Raw genomic sequence first — 18,340 nt, 5'->3', positions numbered from 1 at the left:
TCATTTTTTCCCTATATTCAGTTCTCTTCCTCTGTCCCAATCACCCTTTATGCTGACTCCTCAATTGAATCTAACTTGAGAAGTGGTTTGATGGAGTAACTCAGCTGTTTGCTCTCAGCACACCTGAATGGTTTCACAGGACTCTGCAGAGGACATTTAGGCTGTTTTGACTATTCCCTTTCCTTAGAGGACCTACATTCATGTGCAGTGGTTATCACTTGTGTTTCCCTTTCTCCTTGTACGGTGGAGAAGCTGAGGAGAGGAGTGGAAGTTGTGCTGTGGCCTTGAGGAGGCAGCAGCACAGCCTTGGGTCACCATCGTAAGAAAAGAACTTCCCAAATCCAGTAATGCTCTGACCAGTTTCTTTCCCAGCACTTAGCTGTGTTTCCCAGCTCTAACTAGTAATTTACTTTGATATCTTCTTTTTAACTGATTTATTGAAGCAATTTTGCATTTTATAAATGTGTTGCCATCCATTAAAAGCACCTGCTGTTAGTTTCAGTTGTTACATCAGAGCACTTCCTTCCACTGGTGATTCTAGAGCCAAAAACAACTGCTGCACCTGGACCCTCAAGAGAAAAGTTAGTTACACAACTAAAGTACTTTTTTTTTCAATCTAAACACTCTTTGCTGTAATATATTGATAGACTTCTGTCTTTTCTAAAAAAAACCATAATTGTGAAATAATTGGGAGCCTTCTGCTGAGACTGGTTTGACTTACTGAAATGATGATGTGTTTCAGCTGTCTGGCTTTGTGGGCAACAGAAAACAGCTTCAGTAAGAAGAGATTTGTTACTGACACTGCAGTACAGCCCTATCAGAGGTGGGAGAAGATTTAACAGTGGGTGAAATAATCCTGTTCATCACAAGCACGTTGGGTGCTCGGATAACTGCAGTGCTGCCTGCTGGTCCTTCTGATTTTCAATCCCCTGCCACTGCAATTCCAAGGGATGACTCACTTTTTGTGTTTCACAGAGTTCACATTTCACTGTGAGGGGGAAGAAACATTCTTCCAGTGTCTCTTGAAGAATAACTTCATGTCACAAGTCTTGCTTATTCTTTATTTAGTCCAAGTAATAGTTCTAAAGGAATGTTCCTGTGTGCTTTTGGAATTGGTGCTTAAACTCACTCCTTAAAATTAGTTGCTTTGCTTGATGTTTCTGGAGTTTGGGTGTGACAGTAATGCTGCTGCCTTTCACTTCTAAGCCAAATGGAGCTGGCAGCACCAAATGCTGATTAAAAAGTTAAATTATTTCTCTGGTTCAGTTACTGGTTGGTGATGGTAGCACATTGTACTGCTCTGAAGCTCTGAATATGCATCACGAAGGGAAAAAACCTATTTGTTTGCAAGTAGTCACACCAAAAATAATAGTTCTGAATAATTAAATCTTTATGGAGATTGTGTTTGTCAGTGGGAGTCACTTGAGCTTGTAGAGAAAACTATGAAGTTAAACTTACACTGAGGTGTGAGGGCAGAAACAGGCAGACAGAAATTCAAGGTTACTTCTCTTCCATAACACATCATGTTCATAAGGCCAGACTGATTTTTTACTTCCCATTTTTGGGAGATGGAAATAGTGGATGTAAAATTAAAAATCTCCTTTCTTTCTTTCACCAATTTACACTGCTGTTGATATTTCAAAGATGTGTTTCTTCACTAAATACTTGGCATTTCTTTGGAGAACTTAAAGGTATTTATGAATTTACTCAAAGGGCATTAGTGAGATCTCAGTGAAGAAGAGAGTAGTATTTATTTCTAAGCATTAGACTGACCACAGTGCACTACAGAGCATGAGTAAGTGGTTTGCTTTTCCTCTTTAATAATGAGGGATTTTATTTGGCCAGAGAAGTTGGAAATTCCAATGGATGTAGCCATAAAAAAAACCAAAACACTTGTAGGCAGAGATAGTACAAAGCTATCAAAAGAAAACTAACTGATGTAGTGTTACTGCCCTTTTCTGGTTTCTGCACCTCTTGAAAAAAGAAGGTGAGGGAGTAAGGGAAATTTAGTTAAAATAGCAGATAAATGCAAAACTAAGCACAAACATCTGACAGAGGGAAGTGTGTTTTGATGTAATGCTCCTTTTCCTGGTCTCTCAGCTACTTTGAATTCTTTATGTTGAACAATCTGTTTCCCTTGGAAAAAGCTCCAGCTCTTGCTGACAACAGTGCTCAGCATCTGCTCATTTCAGGAGAAAGCTGTTGACTATTTTTGGGAAAATGCAGGTTTTTAATTGGAATTTGTGATCCTGCCCAAGAACAGAGCAAGTGTGGCTGTGGCTGGGGCTGTGATCACTGCTTTGGCTGTAGCCTGCCCTGTCCACAGCTCCTTTGAGAAGGAACAGCTCTTGTTCAGCCTATTTTTAGAATTAAAGGACTTGAGTCAGAATGTTGAAATGACTTAATTGGGGTGTGACTTGGCAGAGGGAGATTTTGAATTTCACAAGAAACATGGTCCAGCCCGATGGACTGTTCCACAGCTGACATCATTCCCACAGTGCAACTTCCCAGTTCACCTCTCTTGGTGCTTTGTCTTAATGTGAGAGTGAAGGAAAGTGCCTTGGGTATGAACATTACCAATGTCACAGCTTTCCTGTCTTCAGAGAGCTTATGTTGATTTAAAATAAAAAAAGCTTTCAAATTGCCTATTGGAAGTGCAGCACTGCATTGCACAGGCAGTGTGGTAGCAGTCAGGGATGTTTCTCATTTCCCTGTCAGAGCATGAGCAGGGCAGGGCTGTAGCAGTTCCAAGAACAGCTTTTGTTCCCTGGTACAATATGGGATTAATTTCCTTGTTTAATGTAGGATCATCATTTCAGGGCACCTTTGTAATCCCTTGGGAAATGCTGCACACAAGAGTGCTGACTTGACTTGTGTCTCCTCATTTCACTTCCTGTAGCATCCCTGATCTCCCTTTTGTTCATGTTCTGAGGTGAGTTTCTTGCCAGCACAAGCAAGACCTTGGAGATGTGCCTTCTTCAACATGCAGGACTTCATGGAACTGGCATCAACACTCTTTTACTGAATATCCTTCAATTTGGAGAGCGTGGGAGGTTTTATGCCATCTGTCTGTTTATAAGTTATTCAAGAAATTATTTTTACCTGGGATGTTACCATGACAACAGACAGACAGTAAAGTCTTCACCAAATGCATTTCTAATGTCCAACTGCTGCTAAATCAGTAGGATCTGGTGTTTTGCTGTTCTTTCAATAATGAAGACAGTGGGAAAGAGGTGTAAATACTTGTTTTACCAAATATACATCCTCCAGGTATTTTTAGATTATTAATGCAGTGCCTTGGGCAGTAATACATATTACAAGCAACCTCCTTAAATATCCCCCCCCACCACCATCTGGATGTGAGAATAGGAAGAAAATAATTTATATCAGTAAAGGATACAATAATTTATACAGGTATTATTAGGGAGCTTTTTTCATTATTTATATCTATTTTATGCTTTGCTCTGTGGGTCTGCAAATTGTAACTTGAGCAATTTGATTATTGATAACATTTCAGTCTCTAGGATAGCTCAGCATCTCCCTGGAAGTTTTCTGCAAACCCTCCTGAGTTAGAAACCACTGATGCAGTAGGAACTGTTCCTGCTGCTGCTGCTGCTCTCTTGTGACAACACATTTCAGCTTGATGGCAGAGAAGTGGAATGTTCAGGTTCTTGCAGCTGAAGGCACTTTGCTGAAAGAGTGTTTAGTCAGTTCTGATAAAACTTTGGGGAGCTTGGAGGCTCAGAAGTAGCAAATCAGATCATTGTCTACACCTGGAGGGAGAGTCACTTTTTAATTCAAGGCTGCACATGCCCTGCAGGAGGCCCGGATTTACCAAGTTTGCAGTTAAACTTACTGGTGGAGAGTGGCTTCTTCTTCACCCCCTTTGTGGGCAATCAGCTCATTCAGGAAATAATGGATTTTGGAAAGTCTGGGGATATATAGAAACTGTTTGGCTTTCTTACTCCATTGGTGTGTATGAAAATCCTTTTCTAATAGAAATCTGTTCAACACAAATTTGTAAAATATTGGCAGTATGCATTTATGTGAGTGCAAATAGTCTGATTTGTTGGGGGAAGAACTCCTCAGAAGTCTGCAAAGAGCTCCTGCTTGTAACATCAAAAACTGTCAGCAGAGGCTTTTGGCCACTTGTGAAAAAGCTGATTATCCAGAGCCCCTGAAAACACTGTGGTGAAAAGATAAGGTGCTTTTGATGTTTTCTTGTCAGGTAACAAATGTCACCCTTTATTTCATAAATACAGCAGGATGTTTGTTACCTGGCATGAAAATTCACATTTGTTAAATACAACTATCTGTAAAGTTTCTAGACCTCTGCTCCAATCTTTAGCTCATGCTAAGCCTCTCTGAAAGGTGCTCTGAGATCCAGGAAAGCTGAGATCCTTCCCAGTCTCCTGCTCAGGTTTGGGGTAGGACAAAGGCTGGAAGGTGCAGGGTAGGACTGACAACAAAACTCTGCCATTGCAGAGGATTTTTCAACCATTTGTTTAAAGAGTTCAGGTTTAATCCTTAAAGGAGCTATTTTGTACTTTCCCACAGGTGCTCTAAGGTAGAGCAGAGACCAGGGATAGGAGCCAAAAAGGCTGAGCATGGAGGCTCTGGAGGTGTCAGGAAGGAGCAGTTACTCCTTAGGACCCCATTTCTGGGACAGAAGTAGATTCTGAATCAAAGCAGGTTTTATTTTGAAGCCACTGGCAAATTGTTGAGATTTTTCTCACAGTTTATCCTTTTCAGTCCTCTCTCTGTGTCACTTTGAGATCTCCCTTTGAATTAAAATACCCCATTGTGGTGTACTGAAATTGAACTGTTGGCAGCTGTTGGATGGTCAGACACTCAATCACACCAAATTCAGTGTTGTTGTGCCCTGTTTTTTATATGTAGTACCTGCTTAACTGAGCTGGCATATTTCACAGTGTTCAGGGATTTATGGGGCTTTTTTTCCCACTAATTTCAGATCAGCCACTAGAAATTTGGAACCAAAGAACCAATTACAGAGGTGTAGCTGCATGTTGTGTCACTGGTGGGCAGCATTTCCAAAATGAAAGCAAGGGACACTGCTTTGTGTCCTCCAGTTTTATGTATTTGACCTCTGTAAAGGAGAAAATACAACTAAAACATTGTAACTGCAGTAATTCCTTGTTTGCTCTGACAAGGAACAAGAATTCCTAGTTTTAACCTGTCAGTGTCTTAAAGAACAATCTTTCAGTGTGCCTTGGCCGAACGCTTGATTTGCAGAACTTGACACTCAGCAGCAGGATCAAGGTTAGAAGCATTGTGGGGAGTTTTGGTCCAAAATCTTTGTCTTTCTGAAAATGCCACTTCAGAACCGGGGAGTCGTGGTCAGCGAGTTGAGAGAAGAAATAAAGAGCAATTTTTATCAACTGGGAGTAAAAACGACTCCAAAAGATTTCCTGATGCTGAGGAAAGAGCAACACTAATGAGTCCCCCTGGGAAATCTAATCTCCCTGTAGTGAGTAAAATTGTACGGGGGGAAGAGGAGTAATTTTATGAGCCAGGTAGAATTTCAGATTTTTTCCTGAACTTACTGACCTTGCTGAGGATGGGAAAACACTGCAAGTTGCTAATTCAGTTATTTCAGAGAATGTGATAGTGGAAGATGAAAAGGAGGGTGCTAATAAAGGACCAGCAGATAGGGTGATCTTTAGACAGATTTTTAAAAATTATTTATCCATAAGAGTTTATTTTAAATAATAAATACAAGCAAGGATGTGAACCTGCAGATCATAAATTGCACAGAGGTTCCTTTAGTTGAATTCCAAAAGCCTCCTGGTGAAATGAGAGCAGGTTGTGAGGCACAACCATCCTCAGAAACATTCAAAATTGTCATCCACTCTGGGGACTGTGACCTGTGTTGGGACTCCAGAGAACCCACAGCCCCTTTCCCTCTCTCCTCCTCCTGATGGGCTGATCCTCCACCAAGTGAGTGGCCCACTGAGGTGATGAAGGGGGTGAGTAAAAACACACCAGACATTTGTGGAGCTTTGCTTTTCAGTCAGTGAACAGAGGCAGGTTTTTGCTCAGAAATACCCCAAGTGTGGGGGTCATTAGTAGTGGAAATCTTGTGCTACAAGTGGATCATGAGGGAGCCCTGCTCGGCTCTGCAGGGGGAGCAGGGGGGCACAAAGGGGGCTAGAGAAGAGAAACCTGAGCACAGGGAAGGGGGAAGGTGGCAAATGTGAAAACAACCCTGCAGGTTTTGTTCTTACTTGTTTTTAGAGTGTGAGGGTGTGGTTATGTTAGAGATAAATGGGAAGACAGGAGGAGGGGAGGGAAAACAAGTGGTGCACAGTATGTGCTGTCATCAGCTTCCCCAGCACACCTGCAGTGAGGAGCCCACATGGGCTTTCCTCAGAGGCTTGTGGCTGCTGCAGCATCCCTCAGTTGTGGCTCATGGAGCAATAAAGGTGGTGTTTGAATTATTCCCGGGATCCCAGCTGTGCCATTAGTCAGTCTGGTGAGGTTTGTCCAGAGGCACAAAGCATCTCTGGCCTGGTGACTGCAGTGAGCATTCAGTCTGTTTGAGAGATTAGTTACACACAGAGAAAAGGGGGTTTACAGGCAGGACCACTCTGACACCTCTGCCCACAGGAAATGTACAAACACAGGCTCAGAGTCCTGGACAGTTAAAATGGTTTTCTTTGTGATCTAATGTCATCCTTTCCAATGCAGCTACTTTTGCAGCTTTCTCAGACTTCATTCTCCAAGGCACTTTCCACCCTCAGCAGAACAAGGGCGTTCTGCATGTAATAAGCCATTAGCTTCTCAAATAAATCACACTCTGGAATAAACACTGGGATTTTTCCTCTATATAATAGCCTTATGTATATCAGTGTGTATATTACATTTATGCACACACATAGATGCATTTGCTTCCAAGAGGAGACGTGCACGGACAAATAGTGATGGCTTTTTCTTCATACAAATGGGAAGGTGGTAACTATCACTGTGTGTCTGAGCTGAAGGGAATTGGCACAGCCCCAGATGCTGCTGATTTCCACTAGCTGGCAATCTCACTGTGCTTTTTTATAAGAATGCATTAAAGGTATTAATGATGCTAACAAAGAGGAAAGTGGGATGATTAACAATGAAATGAAATAGCAAAGGAGGTAGGAGGTCTGGAAGGCTCAGTGTGCATCAGAGACTGTTGTCAGAGATGCAAACCAGGAAAAGCAACCCCTTTTTCACAGCTTTTGTCAGACAGTTGGTCTGGTGTGATGCCTGCCCAGTTGCCCATGCTGTAAAAGCACATCCCACGTTGGGTGGTTCCAGCCCAACAAAGGGATTCTGCAAGGGTGGGTTCTCCTTCCTGCAAGAACTTGCCAATAAAAAAAAAAAAAAAGCAATGGGTGTGGGGAGCTCTGCAATTCTTTTACAGTGTAAAAGTGCTGGTGAAATAAGGATTTTATTCGGTGTTTCCTTTTCTCCAGTAGCAACACTGGCTTACAGCACAGGCTTTGTCACAGAGCTGCTCCCCTGCCCATTACAATCCTGCCCATACTTTGTTTTCTAATTGAACTCGAACTATAAAACCCAAAATCCCTTATTTCAGTGATTGGATCTGCACCTCGAGCTGCACAGTTAGCACAGCTAGTGGAGGGTAAAGGATCAGAATTAGCAAAGCTGGAGGAAATGTAATAGCACACTCCATGCCAAGAAGCCAACTGCAGAGATCCTGATCATCTCCATGGTGCTAATTTGGTGTTGCTGCTGTAGTTAACAGCCTTGCCATTTCAGTGGCCATCAGCAGAGCTCAGTTTGATGAGCCTAAGAGAGCTGGGCAGGGCATTGGCTCTTTCCATAGGTCCAACTGCATGTTTCGGATGCCTTTAAATTGGTTTAAATGTACAGGTTTTTGTGGATCACTCTGAGATCAAGTGATGCAGTTGGTAAATTGTTCCCAGAGTTCTGTTGAGTGGAGAAGTGGAAATAAACTGGTTTGTGGTGGACTGTGTGACTGTGCTGACCCCTCAGAGTGCTTTGCATCCTCCTCTGGCAAACAGATTCCTTAACCTGTGTGTGCTCTGCTGCTCTCAGGTCAGGCTGGGTTTCTGTTCCCTGTGGGCTGGGTGCTTCAGAAGCCAAGAATATTTTACCCTTTGTTTTCTTCTCCTGAGCTTATGCCATGCTCAGCTCTGAATTCTGGATGTGATTCCCACAAGGTGGGAACCCCTCAGACTGGGGTCTTTGCAGGGGTGTAGCTCAAGCTGAGAATCAACCTGGTTTGTGAGAATTACAACCAAGCAATGAATTCAAGGACTAGAGCTAAAAGCTCAGCTCCAGTCTTAGTCATGTTGGAGTATTCTCTTAAGTCTCTGCTCTCAGGTTGCTGAGAATTCCTGGGAATTGAGATGGTTCTTAGGTGCCATTTGCTCGGAATTTGTTTTCACATGTGTCAGATTATTGCACTGCAAGGCTCTTATCAAACCAAAGGGTACAAAATGAGGCTTTTCTGTTCCTCACCTGCCATTCCCCTTTCTCTGCAGATTTGCAGAATGCAGGGAAGGATATGGGGAATGTAACTCCCAGTTGGCACCATCTGGCGTAGCTCATGCTTGGCCTTCCAAGTATAGGAAGTGATCACAGCCATGCAACTGTTCCATCCCCACATTGATGGGGCCTGTGGGTGCTGCTGGCACAGTTTGTTCTGAAAGTAGTTTCTGGTTTTGTTAAAAGAAAAACAAAAAACAAAATTAAAAAAAAAAAAAAAACAAAACTAAAAACAGACAAACAAAGCAAAAAACGTCACCACCCAAATAAAAAACCAAAAAACAAACTCTGTTAGAAAAAAAAATCATGGGAAAAAATACAACAAAGCAAAGTTCCAGCAGCTCTGTAAAAAAAAAAAAAAAAAAAAAAAAAAAAAAAAAAAAAAAAAAAAAAAAAAAAAAAAAAAAAGAATATTGATTTGGAATATGAGGGGATATAGGATATGATGCTCAGGATTGAAATGCAGCCCCCTGCCCTAGGAAGATCTGTTCTCCTTCACTGCCTTTTGTTCTGCTCCAGACGAGCTGGCTGCACTGCTGCATCCCTGGAATCATTTCCTTCTGACACAGAAGGCTTCCATTAATACCTTCCTGCTTGCATCTTTGTTTCTGGGCAATTTCCAGAGCATTAAGCCACAGCACATCCACTTATTCTGGGACTCCACATCTCAGTCATTAGCTTCTTTTGCAAAGCCCTGTCCACTGCATGCTGCAAACCTAATTGTGCTGTGCTGTTCCCTCCCCTTTGGCTGCTGCAGCAGTTCCAGCCTCAAAGAGCTCCACCAGATTAACCACAACTGTTCCTTGCTGAAATCACCTTGGTCCCTATTACTCAAGCTGTGCTTTTGCATTTGATCTTTTAAATGCTTTGTAATGCTTACCCCACCTTTACGTGAAGCTAATTGGGATGTAACTTCCTACAGCACTTCCAGATCTTTTCCTGTAACGATGCCAAAAGCTTTTCTGTCTCTGGGGCCTGCACCTGAGCGTGGCTGTGGAATGACAGGTTTCCAGTGGAAAGGCTTTGCATCAGGATCTGACAGTGGGAATGCCTGGCTTTGCTGGCTGTCACTCACACTGGGAAAAGGGGCAGCCTTGGGTGGGAAGGGTTTGTGCTGCCAGCAGAGTTTAGAGCAGAAAACTGCCAGGCAGTCCAGGAAAACAGCCCCCATGTCCTCCTGCTTTCACTGGCCAGGTTGCAGTGCTGCTTTGCTCCATCCCAGCTCCACCTCCCTTCTCCCTGCTTTAATTTATTTGCAGGCACTTGGGTGTCAGCTCCTCATGCCTTTTGCTGCAAGCCTGCAACTGCTGTCCCTGGATCTGGTATCCCTGTGCCTTGGCATGAGCACTGCACAACCTCTCCTGCTGCAGGACCCCATGGGATGCCTTTTATGAGTGTGCCACCCTACAAGTAACCCCTTTAAAATGGAAAATGCCCATTTCCAAGAATGGGATGAAAGTCCTCTCTCTGTGAGCTGATGCACAATCTCCTGACAAATTCTGTCATGTGCACAAACCACCTCCTCCTCTCCCTTGCTTCTGCCTTTTTCTTTCTTTTCTTTTTTCTTTTTTTTTTTTTTTTTTTTCCCATCTGAATGCAAGAGATCTGACACATCATATTAGGTGATTTCTGCAGGTCTCATTTAAATACCACTCCTCGTTTGGAGATGCTGTTGGGGATAAGGTGGGTTAGGAGGCAGCTTCTTGTGTTGTGCAATAGCTCAAATCAAGCTCAGCAGCTGCGAGCAAAGCCTTTGATCATTGCTTTGCACAAAACATGAACCTCTCTGAATCAGCTGGCATTTCCATATGGGAAGGGATACAGGATTTTATGGAATGAGGTGGGGGAAGGCTGGATGTTGCCACGGTGCAGTGAAGTGCTGAGGAGCTCCCATTCCCCATGGAGGCTGTGTTAACTTGTGGGGGGCAAGGGAAAGGAAGAGGAGGCTTGTGCTGCCCCTGGGGATGGAGAAGTGGCATGTTCATGTGGATCTCAGCTGGGAGGCCTTTAGAAATTAGGGAAAGGAGGGAGAATTGGTTTTTAGGTGAAGATTGTAATCTTCTCTCGTCGTAAAGAGGAGAGAACCCATTTCCTGGGGTGAAAGGGCTTTGGACTGTCTGGTTTATCACGGTGCTCATTTGCAGAGCAGCAGGAAAGGCTTTGCTCCCTGCACACTCCCGGCCTTGTCATTTTAGACACGAATTCTTGGCCAACATCCCGAGCAAGTGGCAGCCCTGACATCCAGAACCGCTGCGTGTGAGAGAAGGGACAGGGACAGGGGCAGGAGCAGATCGGCCGTGTCTGGATGATCCAGAGGGGCCGGGGGGTGCAGGGAAGGAGCCGAGCCCGCAGCTCCTGACAGAGCCATTCACCGCCTGCTTTGCCTCCTGCACCGGCTGCCGCTCCCCGCAGCCTCTGCTGGGATGGAGAGCGAGTGCCACCGTGTGCCCGGCAGCAGCCACGGCTCCCGTCCCTTCCCCGGCCCTGCGGAGGGGACAGCAGCCCCGGGAGACAGCCGGGCTGGGACCGGGATGGGACCAGGATGAGGACCAGGATGAGGACCAGGATGGGGATCCAGATGGGGGACCGGGATGGGGCCAGGTTGCCTTTCCAGCACACAGAATTTCCAAGCAGCAAAGCTAGAAGCAGACAGGGGCGATAGCCTAAAATGCTGAGGATGGAAGAATGTAGAAGAAGATCCCTTTGGTATAGCAGGAGATCCCTTTTGGCTGTTTCCAGAGCAGAGGGCTGGGGCTGCACTGGCAGGAGGAGGCAGCGTTTCCTCCTCAATTCACAATGAGATTTAATTCAAGGCACAGTCTTGAAGCCCAATTGGTAGCTCGGGGCGTGTGTAGGTGCAGGACACCGGGTCATTCACGGGCGGGTCGGTGACACAAAGGCCACCAGGGAGGGCCGGGGGCTGCCCCGGGAGCTCCCGCCCGGCCCGGAGCGGTGTCCCCGCTGTCCCGGGGGAGAAGCGACACTGGTGCCATCCTGCGGTCTCCTGGCCCTTTGCAGGAGGCACGGTGGCTTTGTCCCGCTTTTGTCTTCTCTGCTCTGCAGGAGCCGCTTCTGTCTCGGCTCCTTCTCCCTTTGTGCTAACGGTGATAAAAGTTTAAAGAGGCGTTGCCTGCCCGGGCTGGGCAGCGGCTGGTGCTGGGGGGGCTCAGAGGGCTCTGAGAGCGGCAGGGAAAGCGATCCCTGGTCTCTCCCTGCCCTGGAGCAGCTCCACAAACAACAGGAAAGCTGCTGTGAAATGCAGGCAAGGCCTGCAGGGAGGGAGGATGCTGTGCTGGAGGTCCCTTCACTTTCTGATGGCAAAACTCGGGCAGTCCAGGCTGGGAAAGCTGTGCTGCAGGTGAGGTGAATTGTCCTGACGGCCTGAAGAAATCACCTCTCCCTTCCCTCGATGGTAGGGAGTGGTTTAGGGTCCTTGAGTCAGTGCTTTGCATCCTTCCCTGTCTGACTTTGCAGGTCCTCTGGACAGAGGCAGCTGCATTGTATTTATATTTATATTTATATTTATATTTATATTTATATTTATATTTATATTTATTTCTATTTCTATTTCTATTTCTATTTCTATTTCTATTTTTATAATTTTATAATTTTATAATTTTATATTATTTATATTATTTATATTATTTATATTATTTATATTATTTATATTTATATTTCTTTTCAGATGCACCTGTATAGTATGCATATAATCCTACACACATGAGATTATCGATGTTTTCCTCTGTTCCTGCAGCTGTACCCAGGAAGGTGTGCAGTCAATGGAAAGGGAGCTGTTAGGAGGTGACAGAAAGTGGCAATCCCTCTGGGATGGCACCTGAGGGTATTATACCTTGGTAATGCTCTCAATTGGTTTTGAGCTGCCTTGGGACAAACCATGTGAGGAAGTAATCCCAAACAGGATTATTTCCGTAGGACTGCTGAAGATTTCTATCATTTTAGAAAAAAAAAAAGATATTTGAATTTTACCACTTCTCTTGTGATGCCTCAACCTTGTTTTTGTATGAGAACAACAAGGCACTGCACTCTTTTATTGTCACTTGAGCAGTGGCACCTTTGTGGTCTCTGTGGAGACACAGATGAGCCCTCTGGGTTTAGGAAAAGGCATTGAAGGTGTTTGGGGACTCTGCCATATTTTCAGGAGAAATAGATGTGTGATGCCACCTTCTGCTTGTGGCACTTGAAGGCTGGAGGGGCCAGTGCCACCTTGGGACTCGTGTTAGGTGATTTTCTGGGCAGGAATTTCTCCTCCTTCGCAGGCTGTACCAGTGATTCTCTATCCTTTCCACCAGAAGGTTCTTTTCCTACTGCCTGAACCATTTTTGCTGCAGGTTGGGCCTGTTCCTACCTACACAGCCATGGAAATTGTCTGGTTCCCTCTCCTTGCAGCAGCCTTTTATGCACTTCACTCTCACCCTCTTTCTTTCTTAGGTTTACTCTCATGTCATCAAAAGTCAGGCCTCTGCCCAGGTTGGGTTTCTCCTTATCTTATTTGCAAGTGGTGCTTGTATTTCTGAATGTAGCTCAAACCCAAGGCCTCCCTGGCACACACAGTGGGCTGAGGAGGCAGCTCCGTCTGCCCTGTGGTGATTTGGGAGAAAAGACACCTATTTTTTAACCTGTCCTTAGTGGCTGATGTCAGGACTGGTACAGTATGAGCCTGTTGTGTGCAAAGCCATTCCCTGAGCAGTTGTCTTGTGTATGGGGTGCTTTGTGTACATGTACAAGGAAGAGGTGCTTGGAGGGGGAAGGTAATGCTTCCTTCTCACCCCAACTTGGCTCCAGCCATGCTTTTCCCTGTGGGGAGGAAACTGTGTCACCCCTGAATGGGGGAGAGCTGTACAGGGGAAATGAGATGATGATTTCTCCTCCGTGGTGACTTTATCATAGAACAGCCTGATCCAGGCCCATTGTTGCAGCTCGTGGTTTCCCCAAGGCTTTCCCACCAGGAAACTGGACTAAAGCTGTGACTGGCACAGGAATATATCTGATCTTGGATAAATCCTCCTCCTGAATGTCAAGGAGGTGGTGCCTGTGACTGGAGGTGACTTGGTGGCAGTGCTGTCCTGGCTGTGTGACTAATGATGTTGCTCTGGGGGCTTTTTTTCAGCTGAGCAGCCTGTGGGATGTGTGACTTCCTGGAGGAGGTGCCTCCAGCTGAACCAGTGCAGAGCTGAGCCTCTGAACCAGCCAGGAATCACTGCAGGATCACCACCAACCACGGCCAAGGAGCTGGCACTGAGGTGGGACCATATCCTCGAGGGACCTGTGAATCCACACTGAGCAGCAAAGACGACAGAGAAGAGAGAGCAGTTTATGGGCACATGGAGCTCTCTGGGCAGTAACTCTCTGCTCCCGGGTGATTGAGCCTTGACTTACCTAAAGAGGGGTCAGTGTGGGGGCAGGGAAGGTGCAGAAGGAAATCACAGTCAGCTGCACTGCCAGCCTTCCCCACTCCTTCCCTTGTGGCCCCTGGGTGCCACACAGGTGACTCGGGAGGGCTCCTTGCAGCGTGGTGGCCCCAGGGCTTGGTGGTGTTTGTGTGGCCCCTCCCAGCAGTGCTGCAGCCTCTGGCTCTGCACAGAGCAGGGATGGGGATGGAGGCTGCCAGGCACTCTGGAGCAAGAGGTGTGGTAGAGCAGGAGGGGGCTTTGTGTGAGGAAAGAGGGTTACATCGAAGTGATCAAATTTAATAAATCCCCTCTTGTCCAAGAAGGGAGCACACAGAAAACCTGAGGGAGAACATTTGGGAATTGAGGCAGTCCTGCTTGCTGAGGAGCCTGTGCAAGCCTGGAGAGAGATCTGGTCCAGGATAAGCATCTGGCTTGCGCCATTTTAGCACAACCAATCTTCATTCTCAATCCCAATCTGGGGACCAGGCCCAGTCTGGTCCATTGGGCCCCACACAGCCCCCACCAGTTACCTGCATTCCTTCAGAGCTGTCCTTGGCCTCTTGGTGGCCCCTGGAGGAAGCCCAGCAGCTTTCCTGCTGCACTGCAGATTACCTTGGAGCGGCTCACTCCCTTCTGTCAATGTCAACTTCAGCTTTACCAGGATCTGTCTCCCTGCACTTGGTACTTATTTCTGCCTCTTATTCCTCCCAGCTTTACAAAGAGCCAAACACTTGTCCAAGAGCAGAAGTGCCCTGTGGCTGGAGCTCTGTCCCCACAGGGTTGCAGAGGAGAGATCAGGGGTGTTTCCATCCCACAGCAGTGAATGCAGTCACTGCACAGCCCGGCTTATGCATGGGGCAAACGAGGTCAAAATGTGTCCTGTGACATTGCAGCACATGATGGATGTGAGAGCAAGCAGGTCTCCAACATCTGTGCTGATCTATTGGGAAAGAGGGAGGGGAAAAATCCAGCTTCTTTTAAGGATCTCTGTGCCCCTAGAGCCCTCCTGATGCAGCTGGGCCATCCTGCACCTCGCAGCCTCTTGCCCCATGAGCTGCTGCAGTTACAGCGACGAGCTGGAGCAATGCTCAGTATCAGGTCCAGGGGAGGGATGGGTGGCTGCACCCCTCAATGGAGCCCTGTGGGCATCGGGTGCTCACTGCTGTCTCCTGACAGCTTTGGAGGCATGACCCATCCACAACTGCTCATCTGTGCTCAACCTCTGCAGCAGAACAGCCTCAACACCACACTCCTGTCCTCCACAGCCCATGTCCTCTGCTCCTTCCCTTTCCCCGCTTCCCTCAGGAGAAACCTACCTGAAAGTCCCTGCTTTTCATAGGCCAGCTTGAAGTCAAGTAATCCCACAAAGCACAGGAAGGTTTTCCTTTCCCCCCCTCCTAAGCAAGGCGAGTGCTGTGCCACTGACATTTCCACTGCAGACAAGGTCGTGTGTCCCACACAGGCACTGCAGGGGTGGAGGATGGAGACATCCACGGCCTCGGTTCCTTGGACAGACGCAGTGCTGGCAGAAGTGGAGCAGAGCTGAAGCAGGGAGGGGGCACAGAGAGTTGGGTGTGTGCTGCTCAATCCGGCTCTATATGATGGCTTTTTGCTGCCAGATCATCAAATTCTCCCTTGCCCAAGCACAGTCCTCAGGAAGCTGGAACTTGGGGCTCGCTATGTCTTTAGGAAGTTGAATACACGAGTCTGACAACAGAGATTTATTGAGGTCTAAAGCCTAACCTGGGAGCCGGTGTGTGCTGCTGCAGTCTCGCTGGAGACTGCGAAAGGGGACGTGTGCCACCCTGCAGGCTGCGGTGACAGGGCCGGAGGTGGCACTGGGGACGCTGCAGTGCTGCAGCCCCTCACCTTGCCAGCCCTGCTTTTTTGACAAAAAAAAAAAAAAAAAAAAAAAAAAAAAAAAAAAAAAAAAAAAAAAAAGCAGGCTCATCATTTAGTTCTGTGAATAGTTGAGTCGCAGAGGGGCTCAGAGGGGCAGGACAGGAGCCTGGACCTGCCTTGCGGCTCCGCAGAGCAGCGGGAGCCACATGGCCGAGCCCCCACGCGAGGGAGGAGCATTGCAGGGGCAACGGCAAAAATAAAACCAAAAAAGAGCTACTGAAAAAAATAAAAAATGAAGCAAAAAGCGCCCCCCTTCCTAAAATCCCCTAGAGGGGTGTTTTGTTTTTTTTTTTTTTCAGGGAGGGACTGAAAAGGAGTCTGAGAAGAGGGGGGTGTCCCTTTGCAGGGGTGGGGTGGGGGGGTCCCTCGCTCCACAACGAGGGGCCGCTCGTCGCCCCCCACCCACGCCCCGCTCCTCGCAGCGCTCCCTGCCCGCGGCCCCCCCAGCTCTGCCCGCATTGTCCTGCCGCTCCTCCTGCCCTTTGTACGCCGGGAGCCCCCGCAAGCCCCGGCGGGGCCGGAGCGGGGCCTCCCCCCGCCTCCCCCCGTGCCCCCGTTAATGCGAGGAGACAGCTGCCCCGCCGGGCGCTGGCGCATTGTTACTCCTATTTGTCAAAAGGCCGAGGATGCTCCATAGATCGCTCCGTGGCTGTTGTTAAGTGTAATTAGAGGGTTTATGTCCCCAATTTCCATGAAAATGAAGCTGTGAGGCTCCTCTCTTGGCATTCACCGCGTGCCTTAATTGTATGGACATTAAATCAAGGTCCGCTGTGAACACGCAGAGAGGGGCTCGGGCTGTCCCCGCTCGGAGCGGGGCAGGCGGCGAGCGGGGCTTGCGGGAGAGAGCGGGGGGAGAGAGAGAGAGAGAGAGGCTGTCAGTGCAGGGTCCGCCCCGCCGGGACCGCCGGCCGCCCTCCCGCCGCCCGGGGCCCCCCTCCGCCGGCCCGGGGGCTCGGGGAGCGGAGGAGGGCGGCCAGGAGGGGCTGCCCCGCGGCCGGGAGCCGCTGCCCGTCCTTTCCCCGCCGCTCCTCGCCCTGCCGGGCCGGGCAGCGCCCCCCGGGCTCCTCCCAGCGCCCCCGGGCAGGTGCGGAGCGGCCCCGGGGGCAGAGGACACATCCCGAGCTCCGGCCCCACCAGCCTGAAAAATGCGGCTGGTGGTGACGATAATAATAACAACAATAGCGACAATAATAACAACAACAGAGCCGGCAGCGCTGAGGAAATCTCGCACCGAGGCTGCGGCTGCCGGGGCCGTGCGGCGCGTCCCGGCACGGGGAGAGGGAGAGAGAGGGAGAGAGGCGGGGAAGCGCCTGGAGATGCTGCACAAGCCTCCCCCGGTGCCGGGGCTGAAGAGCCGCTCTCCCTCCACGCCGGGGCCGCCCCCGAGCCCCGGGCAGCCGCCGGGGGATGCGGGGGATGCGGGGACCGAAATGAAAATCCCGCCCGTGTGTTCGTCTCTGCTGGCCAGGCAAAGGAGCCCGTTTCTCTCCTCTTGAAGGGAAACAGGCGGAGGTTAAACACGCGTTTCCCATCTCTCCGCTCCGCCGTGGTTGGCACAATAATAGGCTTCATTAAAAAAAAAAAAAAATTACCAGCAGTGCAAAAAAAAAGGGAGAAAAAAAAATAAAAATTGAGAGGGATTGAAAAGGAGTAAAGCAATTAAACCGGTCTCGTTGATCGCCGTCAGACTTAGAATTTAGGACGATTTCTCTCTCTAGATATCGCGTCTGAAAAAATTCTCACCCCCTCCCCTTCCTCCCCTCTTTTTTGTTCAAAAGAAAAAAAAAAATTAAAATTAAAAATTTTAAAAAAAAAAAAAAAAAGGAAAAAAAATAAAACCACAAGCCCATTAAGGTCGCTTGCACAAGGGGAGGAAAATAAAAATAAAAAATAGAAAATAAGGGGAGGAAAAAAAATTCCTGCTGCTGTTCCAAGTGAGCGCTCGGGCCGAGCCGGCCGCTCCCCGCCAGTGCCGCCCGCGCCCCGCGCTCGCAGCCGCAGCCGCGGCCGAGCCCCGCTCGTAGCGGATTTACCCACTCGTGGTCGCGGCGGCTCCGGCGGCACAAACTCCGCTCCTCGCTCACATCCAGTGCAAACGCCCTCCCGTGGCTCAGGACGCTTGTTTTTGTGTAGGCAAGCTGGAGATGAATAAGAAAGGCGCCTAGTCTCTTATTATCTTTGAATTACAGACTTTTCTTTTCTCTCTTTTCTTTTTTCCCCCCTTTTCTCTCCCTCTCTCTCTCTTTTTTTTTTTTTCTTTTTTTTTTTTTTTTTTTTTTTTTTTTTCCTCCTCTTTTCTCCTCCTGCCCTGGAACAATGCAGAAGGACCTCATCAGAGTGAAAACCAGGCTCCCGCTAGGCTTTAAAAGCAAGATGAACTTGGTGCACCACCCATCTTTCTCTTCTCTTCTCCGAAGCTCTTTAAAGGGGTTATGAGGCGTCTCTCTCAATTTATCCCTTTTCTCTTGATCTTCCTAGCAGAGGGGTTTGGGGTCTAGTCC

The sequence above is a fragment of the Zosterops lateralis genome (assembly GCF_965231275.1).
Source record: "Zosterops lateralis genome assembly, chromosome: 16".
Classification (NCBI taxonomy): domain Eukaryota; kingdom Metazoa; phylum Chordata; class Aves; order Passeriformes; family Zosteropidae; genus Zosterops; species Zosterops lateralis.
Note: the sequence above shows the minus strand (reverse complement) of the source record.